Source organism: Capsicum annuum, chromosome 3 (genome assembly GCF_002878395.1).
Source record: "Capsicum annuum cultivar UCD-10X-F1 chromosome 3, UCD10Xv1.1, whole genome shotgun sequence".
NCBI classification, from domain to species: Eukaryota; Viridiplantae; Streptophyta; class Magnoliopsida; order Solanales; family Solanaceae; genus Capsicum; species Capsicum annuum.
The window spans coordinates 230,570,844-230,584,725 of NC_061113.1; positions in this window are offsets into that span (position 1 = coordinate 230,570,844).

The window sequence follows — 13,882 nt, forward strand, 5'->3', positions numbered from 1 at the left end:
CTTTATGACTCAAAAATATATTTGTAGCTAACGATATTTTAAAATTATAATTAAAAATTTAGAAAAGGGTCAGAAATACCCATCAAATATTAAAATTGGTTCAAAAATACCCCTTCATCTACCTTTATGTCTCAAAAATATCCTTCAACTAACGATTCTTTTTTAAATCATAATTAAAAATTTTATTAAATATGTGGCAGCTTTTTATTGGTTGAAACTAAATTAATTAAAATATTAAATCCAATCCGGACCCATCTCAAACTACCCGAACCAAACCGTATAAAATTTGCCCCAACTAAAATTACCTAGTAGTATGAGTATTTTCTGCTATCTAATGCAGGAACTTTGTTGACTTAGAATCTATCAGTCTAATGTAATATTGTGAAGAATCCTATCCCCTAATTATAATATTAGTTTGGTATTTCTTTGTGATGTATATTTCTCCGTGTTAGCTAGCAAAACTAATAGAGATGTCTTGGTTATACCACGTCTTAGGCAACACTATCTTGTTACGTCCTTCATTTTATTTTACGCGACACATTTAGTTTGTATAACCAAAAAAAAGTATATTCTTTCCTAAATACTTATCACTATTTTTGTTTGTTGACAGTAACAGTAATGATGTTCATCTCAGTAACAAAGCAAGAGAAAATGAGAAGTGTTCCGACACAACTTCGGAAACTTCTAGGTACATCTCACACAAGGAAATTGAGCAGGCCAAAGCAAATAAAAGGATTGGGCCCAACATTCTATTGGGCCAGTCATTAGTACCAACCCAACAACTCACAAGTCCATAGTCTAAATATTTTCTGTATAGTTTCATTTACTTGTACATAACTTGAGATTCTAGAATTTATATAGGTGTACATAATTAGTTACACTAGAAACAAAGTTAGTTAGCAATTATCTGTATTTACAAAATAGGACATTGTATTAGCTATAAGTAACAGACAATTACATCAATGAAAATTCACTCAGAAATTTCATAAGCTTCTAATTTGTTCATTGTTTCTTCTATATGGTATCAAAGCTTCTTTGAAGATCCTTTCTTCGAAGCTTTCTTTTCTCTTTCATGGCAAGCACTACCTCTGAGCCACCTTCTGCTCCTGCTCCATCCAAAGTATTGGATCAAAGCAACCCTTACTTCCTCCATCCATCTGATTCACCCGGGATGTCTTTGGTGAACTCCACTTTTGAAAGAAAAGCCTATGGAGGATGGAGATAATCTATTCTCATTGCTATCTCAGCTAAAGATAAGCTGCGATTTATTAATAAAAATTGCAAGGCTCCAACTCTTAACAATCCAAATCTACAATCGTGGATTCGGTGCAATGACATGGTTACCAGTTGGTTGCTGAATTCACTCTCTAGAGACATTACTGACAGTGTGCTCTATTTCAAAACAACTGAAGAACTATGGAGAGATCTTGAGAATAGATTTGGACAATCTAATGGGGCCAAATTGTATCACCTGCAAAAGGAAATGAGTGAGTTGTCCTAAGGCACATATGATATTGCAGCATACTACACAAAATTTAAGGGGTTATGGGATGAGTTAGATACCTTGAACACTAAAAATACTTGCTCTTGTGAGTGTGAGTGTGGTGGTAAGATAAGAATAACTAAAGCTCAGCAAGATGAGACTCATTCAATTCCTTATGGGATTGAATGAAGCTTATGGGGCTATGACAAGCAACATCTTAATGATTTTTCCTCTACCTTCTATAAGTCTTGCTTACTCTCTTCTCATTCAGGATGAGAAACAAAGGGATACTTCTGTCTACTCCAACCCTCCAAGAGATCACTCTTCATATTTGGTTGTTGATAGCAATGCATCTCCTCAGTACTCTCAAAATAAACTGAGGAATCATACTCTTGAATATAGATCTAAGAAGATTAACATGTCTTTGACATGTTCTCACTGCAAGAAAGGTAGACACATAGTTAATAAATATGACAGAATCATTGGCTTTTCTAATGATTTCAAGTTCACCAGAAATAAGAGGATGCAAAACACTGTGAGGAACAATGTTGTTATTCCCTCTGATTTACCTGGTTACTCTAGTTCTTTACCTAATTGTGCAAGTCAAGTTGGGAACCAGTTCACCAGTGAGCAACTTTCTCAATTGGTTAACCTATTAAATCAGGTCAAGATTTCTCAACTCTATGCTTCACTTGCTGATTCTGCAGCTACAACTGCTTGTGCTGGTAATAGTTCAGTTTCATATTTACTACTCTTAAATTCTAACCCCTGGATTTTAGATTCAGGAGATACTCAGTATATGTGTTTTGATGCAACAAACTTCACTACTCTCACACCTCTTAATCAAGTCATTAACATTACTTTACCTAATTCTTTTAAGGTAAAAGTGACTCATTCAGGAACTGTTGCTCTATTTCCTAATCTCATCATTCACAATGTCCTTTTTGTGCCTTCATTCAAGCTCAATCTCCTATCAGTGCACAAGTTATGCACATAATTAGATTGTCTAATTATATTTTATTCTATCAAATGTGTCTTACAGGCCCCTTCAGTGAAGAGGCCTCTGGTTCTTGGTGAAGTACAAAATGGTCTCTATCAACTTTTTCCTTCAAATCTCCAGTCTAAGAATCCTCTCAAGGAAGATGCAGTTTTCTTTTCTAGTTCTTGATTTTCCAGTTGTAATTTCTTATCTAATTTAGACTCAAGTAGTAACAGTTCTGATTTTTATTTATGGCATGTAAGACTGGGGCATTTGCCCATTTCATCAATGAATAAGATGAGTTCTTTTAAGTTTAAATGTGATTCCAATTTCATTTGTGATGTTTGTCTTCTTGCCAGGCAAACTAAATTGCCCTTCTCACTCAGCCACATTAAAACAAATCACCTTTTGAATTAGTTCACATTGATACATGGGGTCCCTATAAAAATTTAACCTAAAATGGTTACATATACTTTTTCACCATATTAGATGATTTTAGTAGAACTACTTGGACTTATATCTTAAGCACTAAGGCTAATGTTTTTCCTATGCTAAAATAGTTTCTATCCATGGTTCAAAGACAGTTTAAAAGTAAAGTCAAAGTTATTAGGTCTGACAATGCCTTCGAATTGGGAAAAGGAACTGTTGCATCTGAATTTCTACTTTCTAAAAGGATTTTACATCAAACATCATGTATTTATACTCCTCAACAGAATGGCATAGCGGAGAGAAGGATAAACATCTTTTAGAAACTTCTAGAGCTTTGTTGTTTCAGTCTAACCTACCTATTTCTTATTGGGGTGATTGTGTTCTTACTTCTACTTTTTTAATCAATAGATACCCCTCCATAGTCTTAGATGATAGAACCACTCATGAAGTCTTGTTTGGTTATCCTCCCAAATATCAATTTCTCAAAGCTTTTGGTTGTCTCTGCTATGCTTCTACTCTAACTCAAAATAGATCAAAATTTTCACCTAGAGCTACTGCTTGTGTGTTTTTGGGATATCCATCGGGACAAAAGGGATACAAGTTGTTATCTTTGTAAGACAGAAAAATATTTGTTTCAAGAGATGTTCACTTTCATGAAATAGTTTTTCCTTTTAGAAAAAGATCAAACTCTGCTCCAATTTCTCATCCACCTCCTATCTTTACAAATTCTTATACCATTCCTTCTAACCTTAAATCCACAGCTAATCAAGACCCTTTATCTCCTCCTATTCATTCTAATCTTGGTTCTGATCCTACCTCCTTTATCCCTGACTTTAGTGTTTCCTTAGGCGAAACTACTACTACTTCTCTTGAACCCAGAAGATCATCCAGAACCCATAAACAACCTACTTATTTAGATGATTATTACTGTAATAATGTGTTTCTCACTGATCTTACCTCTTCTTGCTTCACTTCACATATCAGTCCACAGTTTTTTTCCTTCACTGCACTCTTTTCTACAAATCAACTTATAGTTAATTCAATTTCTTCTGTCACTGAGACTACTACCTATGCACAAGCTGCAATTCACCCAGGTTGGCAATCAGCTATGAATGATGAGATTAAGGCCTTGGTATCCAATCAAACCTGGAATGTTATGGAGCAACCCGGAGGCAAAAAACTCTACCCTGCAAATGGGTGTACAAAGTGAAATATAGGTCTGATGGCAGTATTGATCGACTCAAAGCAAGACTAGTAGTTTGAGGTGATATTCAAAGGGCTAGGATTGACTTTACTGAAACATTTTCACCAGTGATAAAAATGACAACAATAAGGTGTCTTTTGGCTATTGGTACGAAAAAGAAATGGCCTCTTTTTCAGCTAGACGTCAGTAATGCCTTTCTTCATAGAGACCTTGATAAAGAGGTCTACATGAAGTTTACACCAGGCGTGGATTGTCCTAGTCCTAATCTTGTTTGTCGACTCAAGAAATCACTCTACGGGTTAAGGCAAGTATCGCGCCAATGGTTTGCCAGACTATCGGCAGCTCTTCATTTCAAAGGTTTTCGCTCATCACTTAATGATTACTCACTGTTTTACAAGAACTCCGGAGATCTTATTACTATCATTGTTGTATATGTCGATGATATAGTCATCACTGGAAGTGATTTCTCTACTATCACACGGTTGAAGGAATTTCTCAATGCAGAATTTAAAATAAAGGATCTAGGAAACTCACTATTTTCTGGGACTTGAAATTTTCAGAGAAGACAATGGATTGATTGTTACTAAAGAAAAATCACTCTTGAGCTACTTGCTGAATTTGATTGTGCTCATTTGCTCGTGGTTTCTTCGCCATTAGATTCGTAGTTAAGCTCTTATCTAGTTCCGGAGAACTCATCACCGACCTTACTGTTTATCGTCGCCTAATTAGAAAGCTCACCTACCTTACACATACTCGCCCTTATATTTCTTATGCCGTCTAACATCTCTCCCAATATATGCAACAACCCTATCTTCTGCTCTCCGAGTTGTTCGTTATCTACGCTCTGACCCAGGTCAATGTTTGTTCTTTACCAGTGACCCTTCATTTTTCCTTCTTAGTTTTTGCAACACAGATTGGGGTTATTGTATAGATTCTCGACGTTCAGTCAGTAGGTTCTACATTACCTTTGGTAGATCTCCCATCTCTTGGAAGTCCAAGAAACAATCATCCATTTCTTTATCCTCTGCTGAAGTAGAATATCGCTCCATGAGGTGTGTGGTTATTGAACTTACCCGGATAAATCGCCTTCTTCACGACTTAGGTGTCCCTCCATCTCTTCCAATTCTTGTTTATTTTGATAGCCAAGCGGCAATCCATATAGCCAAAAACCTCGTCTTTCATGAGCGCGCCAAACACGTCAAAGTTGACTACCATTTTGTTCGACAACAATTTCTTGCCGGATCAATCTCTCTCTCTCTTGTTCTTGCCGCCTCTCAAATCACTGACCTTCTTATCAAACCCTTGTCTGGACCTTCACATCACTTTTTAATTGACAAGTTGGGCCTCGTTTCACTCCCCTCCAACTTGAGGAGGGTGTTAATAGTAACAATGGTGATGTTCATCTCAGTAACAAAGCAAGAGAAAATGAGAAGTGTTCCGACACAACTTCAAAAACTTCTAGGTACATCTCACACAAGGAAATGGAGCAAGCCAAAGTAAATAAAAGGATTGGGCCCAACATTCTATTGGGCCAGTCATCAGTATCAACCCAACAACTCACAAGTCCATAGTCTAAATATTCTCTGTATAGTTTCATTTACTTGTACATAACTTGAGATCTAGAATTTGTATAGATTTACATAATTAGTTACACTAGAAACAAAGTTAGTTAGCAATTATCTGTATTTACAAAATAGGACAAAGTATTAGCTATATGTAACACGCAATCACATCAATGAAAATTCACTCGGAAATTTCATAAGCTTCTAATTAGTTCACTGTTTCTTCTTTATTGTTTATATACATCAAATTGTCTTGCCATCAATGGCAAGTGCATTTTCCGTGCGAGATCACTTCACGCCACACACTTCACACCATTCACAATCAAAATTATTATTAATTTTGTAGGGTTTGAATCGGGTATTTTTAGTTGAGTCCAAATTGAGCTTAACATTTTAACTAATTTAATTTCGACCAATAGAAAATTGTCACACATTTAATAAAAAATTTAATTATGATTTATTAAAACTGTTAGTAGGAAGGGTATTTTTGAGCCATAAATGCGAATGAATGAGTATTTTTGAACCAATTTCAATACTTGAAGGGTATTTCTGACCTTTTTTTAAAATTTTAATTATGATTTTAAAAAATCGTTAGTTGCAGGGGTATTTTTGAGCCATAAAGGTTGGTGAAGAGGTATTTTTGAACCAATTTCAATAATTGAAGGATATTTCTGGCCCAATAGATTAACTGGGGGTATTTTTTTAACCAATTTTAATACTTAAAAGGGTATTTCTGACCCTTTTCTGTTTTTCTTAATGAGTGTGTTAAATCAAAATATGACAAGTAAAAGCGAACGAAGAAACTAAATCATATTTTAACCATTTCATTTTGTTCATAAATAAGTTTAAGTTGTATTTTAGATAATTTCTCAAACTAAAAACACTTGTTTAGAATAGAACGAGTAGTAAAATTAGATTGGCAAGGACTTCACTTGAATTTGGATAGAGAGACTTATTCATTTGTGCCTGATGGAGAAGTGATTGGAAGGAGTGATGATAAAAAGAAAATTGTGAATTTTCTTTTGGATTCTAAGGTTGAAGAGAATCTTGTGGTCATATCAAATGTTGGTCTTGGGGGACTAGGAAAGACCACTCTTGCACAATGTGTGTTCAGTGATGAAATAATTAAAAAGAACTTCGATAAAGCATTGTGGGTTTGTGTTTCGGACGTATTTGAAGTGAAAATGATTGCAGAAAAAATTGCTGAATCTGGGGGAGGGAAGAAGGATAATTACCCTCAACTAGATGCGGTGCAAAACGAGCTTAGGAAAATGCTTGATGGAAAGAAGTATTTTCTAGTGCTCGATGATGTGTGGAACGAAGATCCTTTGAAATGGTCGAGACTGAAGAATATGTTGATTAGTGGAGCCAAAGGAAGTAAGATTTTACTTACTACTCGTTCAGACGTGGTGGCGAAAGTTTCAGGAAGTGTTCATAAACATAAATTGGGAGACCTTTCAGAGGAAGAAGCATGAACATTGTTTGAAAAAATGGCATTTGGATGTAACAAAGAGAGCAAAAATTCTAATTTGGTGGAAATAGAAAAGGAAATTGTGAGAAAGTGTGGAGGAGTTCCTCTTGCAATAAGGTCAGTAGGAAGCCTACAATACCTCAAAAGAACGGAGGATGAGTGGATGTATTTCAAGAATCAAGATTTGTCAAATATCACATGAGGAGGAAATGATCTAATGGCCATTTTGAGATTGAGCTATAATTACCTTCCTCGACATTTAAAGATATGCTTCGCATATTGTTCCCTCTATCCAAAGGATTTTGAAATTCAGAGATTTGATTTGGTTGATATGTGGAATGCTCAAGGCTTTATTCAATCAACTACTAGCAACAGAGATAATGTGGAGGATGTTGCAAATTCATATTTTGTGGACTTGTTGTCATTCTTTCAAGAAACTGAAGAGCATGAATCGTTTATGCAATTTTACAAAATGCACGACCTTATTCATGATCTCTCAAAAGAATTTGCAGATGGGGAGTTCTTTAGCATCATTAAACCAGAAGATATAAAGATTGTCCCTGATCAAAGTCTCCATGCTTCTTTTTTATTATGGATTAATGGTTCATCAGAATTTCCCAATTCATTCTATAGGAAGCATATGAAGTTGAGCACATTTAGTTACCTAAATAGTTATTCAATGAGTGTCATGAGCAATTCAACTTTAGAGAGAATGATTTCAAGTTTTCACCCTTGCGCGTCCTACATCTAGGTCATCTGGGTATAGAGTTTCTGCCTCAATCTTTAGGTGTACTGAAGCATCTAAGATATCTCTCTATTTCTTCTTTGAGCATTGTTACTTTACCAAATACCATAACAAAATTGCATAATCTACAAATTCTGAAGTTGGCTGATTGCCGTAGACTCCAAAATTTGCCAAGAGATAATTGGAGATTGGTGAGCCTTCGACGTTTGTTATGTCAAGGGTGTTGGTCATTAACCCATATTCCGCCATCAGTTGACACAAAAGAGTAGATGGGTTGGAATGAATGTTAATTGGAGATTGATGTATGAATATGAGTGCAGTGGGGTCAAAATATTGGGATTAACGTACATGCAAGTTACAAAAACCATTACTCCTACTAAACAACTTGGAGGAGAGGAATAATTATGAACACAATTAATTAAGGGAAAATTTCAGAAATAACAATTTTATAGTCTTAATTATAACTTTTATAGCAACAGTTTTATAATTATGAAAAATAACAAATTGTATTTTGTATTTAAGTAAAATGTTGCTATATAAATACATATACAAATATATATGTATTACTGATAAATACATATGCATAACTGGAAAATACATATTCTTCTATTACTATGAAGTGGGTAAAATATTGTTACTTTTGCTATAAGTTGCAATTTTAAAGAAGTGTTGCTATTTATTGTAATTATAGTCTTAATGAGGCTAGTTTCTCTAATTTTTCCATTAATTAATTAACTTTAATACGTTCACAAAACATTTTTGTTTATCTGCACACCCCTTTGTGTTAGTGCTTTGTGATGGGCTTTTCTCTACTGAGATCCATCAAGAGTTGTTCAATGAATTTAGGCCCAAACTGAGATTTTGCAAGTCTATCAAATAGTCAAGTTCAGGACGATATCAGTTTGGTTTGGTTTTGTGCACTATTGATTTGGTTTATCAATTTTTGATTTGTAAAGACGTTAAATTGATAATTAAATCAATAAGATATTAACTATCAATTTTCCCTTAATTGATTTTTGATCCTTATCGACTCTGTTTTTTGTTTAACTGGTAAAAAAATACTCCCCTAAATTTTTTTTACTTTCTCTTATTTTTCATTTGTTTTATACTATCTTCGTGTATAAAATCTACAGAAATTAAAAGAACTAAGACAACAACTATAAAATATAAAAGACAACAAGGTATGTAAATAGAATCTAAAGTCATTATTATACAAGTGCGAATAAAAGTATAATTTTAATACTCTCTCCGTCCCAAATTTCCTAATTTGATTTCCCATTTTACTTGTCTTTTTCATTAATCAAGGAGAAATCAAAAAAAAAATCATGTTTTACCCTTTGCATTAATTACTTTTTCTTCAAATTAAAATGTAAACATCATTTAATAAGAGTATTATGGTAAACTAGGCATGTTATTAATTATTTTTCTTAATCAATATGTCATCTCAATTTGGGTTGGGTAATTTGGGCCGAAGGGAGTATAATCTTATTGGGTTATCGGTTTAACCATTAACTAAAATTTTAAATTCAAAAATCAAAAATCAAACCAATAGCCCAATACCGATAAACTAATAACATTTTTATCGATTCGGTTTATTGGTTGAATCTATTTTTGTACACCCTTACTAAAAGATGATTACAACAACACTAAGTTAAATCCTACAAGTTGGGTCTGGGGAGGGTAGAGTGTATGTGGACCTACCATTATCCCGTCGAGATAGAGAGACCGTTTCTCAAAGATACTCGATTGCAAATCCAGGTAAAAAAAAAAAAAGGAACAGAACTACAAATACAATGATACAGTTTTCCGAAAAGTTTTGGAGAAATTTAAGCAAACCTGTTAAGTTTAGAAGGGTCTTTTTTTGCCCAAATTTGGTTACAATTATGAAAAAATTTGCATAGCCTTGTTTTAGATTTTATCATATTTTCTTAAATAAATCTCCTCCAAATTATATTAATAAATGCACTAACTTTTTCCTATTTTCTAAACTTATGGAACAACTAAAATTGATTTATACAAGAACAATTAATAAATATAAAAAAAATCTACATACTCTAAGTATTTTATGTGTATAATAAATTACATAGCTAATTAAATTAAAAAATTATACATTTACTTATAATTAAAAAAATTAATAAATGTATTTTATACGATTACTCTCCTTTTAATATAATGTATAAGTGAATGTATATTTCACTTCAACTTCAACTTTTGTCAGTTCAACTTAAGTATATTTATCACTTGTTTAAATTAAAATTTAATGTTTTACCCCAATAAAATATTTTATCTTTCAATGTATATTGAATCTTTTCTTTAAATTATGATGATATACACACACATCTACATACATTTCAATCTAAACTTCATATTCCTCTATATTAATCGACTAAAGGGAGAACAAAAAAATTAAATTGAAAATTATATCATCCAATTCAAAAACTTTTTATTTCAAATTTAAATGATATCTTTGAATAAAATTTAAAATAAATTAATCAAAGTAATCTTAATTATTTGAGACGTGGAGTTGATAAATAAAAGTTGAATATGTCATTTATATTTCTATGTTTAAATTTTTAATTATGTCTTAGTCATAATATTTGTTTTAAATTATGTTTCTTGATTGCTTATTAATTATTTCAATTTTCAATTTTGTTTCTTGATCAACCCATAAATAATTGACCAAAAAAATTTAAAAAAAAATCTTTAATTTACTCAATTCCAGTGAAATTATAAATATTCATTGTCATACAATATTATTTACTATTTTAATTTCTTAATAACACACAATTGTAATATGCCATTCAAGATATAAAAGAATGTCATGATTCCATGGGATTAATTGTTGATTATAATTAAAAATAATTAAAATAAAATAAAACTATCAATTTGGTTCAGTTTTTGTGTTTATAACTAACTATGCTGAATTGTTAATTAAAAAATTATAAAGACATGAAACAATTATTTCATATGAGCATTATAAATTAATAAACTGTTATCTGCTATTACTAGATAAGTATAGTTAAATCTTTTACATTATTTTTCAATACTTTTTTAAAATTTTAGCATGTTTATGTTGCATAAGGGTTAAAATCGTTTACAGCCCCAACTTTACTGTAAAAATCAATCACCCCCTCAACTTTAAACAATAATCATTCTCCCTCCTTTTTCCTATTTGATTTTTTAAAATACCTATTTTATACTTATATTTATATCAACATTTGTATCTCTTTAAAAAAGAAAAAACTTTTTTATAAAAATATTTTTTTATTTTTTAATCTATATAACATATTTTCTATAAAATTTAAAAATTATTTTTAAGATAAAAAAATAAAAGTGAGAAATATTAATTGAGTATATAATTTAATGACAAATTATAATGAAATAAATGAGCAAAATAGTAAAAATTAATTTTATTAAAAAATAAAACTCTAATATATATTTATAAGTGAAAATAATAGATAATTATAATTTAATAAATATATCTCAATGTAGGCATAAAAATTCCCGAACCCACCTTTTAACATTATTAGTAAATTCTTTTATAATTAATTACAAAATCTAAAGGTACTTTCTACATTCAAATTTTTTATATTACATGTATTAAGTATGTATGTGAGTATGTAATTACGTATATAGATGCATATTTTGATTTTCTCTTATTCTTTAATGTCTATATCGATAAACGAGTTTTGGTTGATAATATGAATTATTTTCTAAATTGTAATTTCAAATTCATCAACAACAATCATTTGATTTGTAACAAATGTACATTTACGACAACATCATATCTAGTGATTTTTTTAAAGTGAGGTATGAGGAGGGTTGGGGTACATAAACCTTACCACTACCTCGGAGAGATAGAGAGATTGTTTTCGAAAGACCCTCGACTATTCATTATTTTGTATACCTACATTGAAATATATTTATAAAATTATAATTACGTATTATTTTCACGTATAAATATATATTAGAGTTTTGATTTTTAATAAAAGTAACTTTTACTATTTTTCTCATTTAAAATATTATAGTTTGTCATTAAATTATATACTCAATTAACATTTCTGACTTTTATTTTTTTTTATCTTAAAAATATTTTTTAACTTTTATAGAAAATATGTTATATAGATTAAAAAATAAAAAATAATTTTATAAAAAAGTTTTTTTTTTAAAAAAAAAAGAGATACAAATGTTGATATAAATATAAGAGTAAAATAGGTATTTAAAAAAAAAAATAGGAAAAAGGAGGGAAAATGATTATTGTTCAAAGTTGAGGGGGGTGTTTGATTTTTATAGTAAAGTTCGGGGGTGTAAACGATTTTAACCCGTTGCATAATTATAGAGACTACTCCATTTCACATGTCTAACATCCACAAAATAACATAAAGCAGTAAATAAAATAGTCAACCTTTCAAAAATCAAAATAGCAATCTATTGAGTAAATTAAAAACAAACTATACATTACACCACATGTAGACAATTAGATTTAGAGTGTTGTGTTTTTTTTTCTTCATATTTTTCAAGAAAAGAAATTTAAAAATATGGTAGTACATGTGAAAATAAGTAGACTAAAATCAAATTAATGATTATAAGGTATAAAATATTTATACTTAGTTATGAAAAAATAATATCATATATTCAACTAATTTATATATATAATTTATTCGTTCATAGACTGAAAGCTCGAACGCAATTGATTTCTTTCTTAAATTAAATAAAGAAGGAGAAGATTTGGAGAAGAATTCATTGCTCTCTGAATTGTGGTTATTTTTAGTAAAATAAAAATCAAGCTAAATATTGTTGATTTTTAAAATCTAAAATCAAATCAAATTAAATATTGATTTTTTGATTTGATTCCATTTAAAATTAAATCACACCAAATGTTGTTAGAGAGATTCGAAGAAGAGTATCTTTATGACTCATGTGTGTTTACATTGTATGCCACACTACTTTGTTTATGTTTTACTTTAATTTTGAATTAAATTTTTGAATAAGGTGTGAGTTAAATTTATATTTAATTTAATATTGTTAGAGGGTGTATCTTTCAATTTACATTTTAAATTATAGTTTCGTCATTGCTTTTTATTTGCTTCATTTGAGTTGTTTTTATATTTTTTAAATTATTTTTTCATCTTTCCAGAATAATCTGATTAAAATCTTCCTAATGTACCTTTGTTCAATAAATATAATTATTATTGATTTTAAAAAAGGGTTGAAATTTAATTAGGGATGTATTAATAAAATTATTTTTAATTTTATAGTAGTAAAAAATTTATTAAAGAGTGCCCCCAACTCAAATAGAGCAAATAAAAAGGAGTGAAGGTAGTATAAATAGCCAGGCCACAAAAATTTGACCCAAATTTGTCCACAGTCATTAAAAAACTACAATGACTTTTTCCTTTCAAAATAAGTAATTTAACATGAAATATTAAGCTAAATAAGGCGAAGAATATTTTTATAAACAAACTATCTATACTTAGAAAAGATCAATGCCCATCATTTTTAGTACCACAAACCAAACAATCACTAAAAATTAATACCAGGATAACTTATCCCAAAATAACTAATCTCAGCATAACTAATTCTAGCATAACTTATTTTCCAACCAAACGACCCCTAAGGGGTCATCAATCTAGCAGTATAACAGTAAAATTAAATCATCAGCCACCTTCACTAGTTAGTAAATGAAAAAATTTATAAAGAAAGTGTCCGATCAAATTTATTATAAGCAGATCAAACTAGCTCGAAAATATGTTTTAAATTATATATGCATGTTATAAAATTTTCAACAAAATGCTTATAAGCTTAGTACTAGTTTTTATAAATATTTAAAATTAGTAAAAGTCGTAAGTTGGTCACTCTAACTTATGAATTTTCACTTTATAATTATGAAAAAAATAGTTTTCCTAAAAAAACAGCTCGTAATTATTTCTTCATTCTATTTTCATCATTATTTGTCTTAATTACTTATGTAAAAGTGCCTTTTTTTTTTAAATGATTGTAAGAATCATA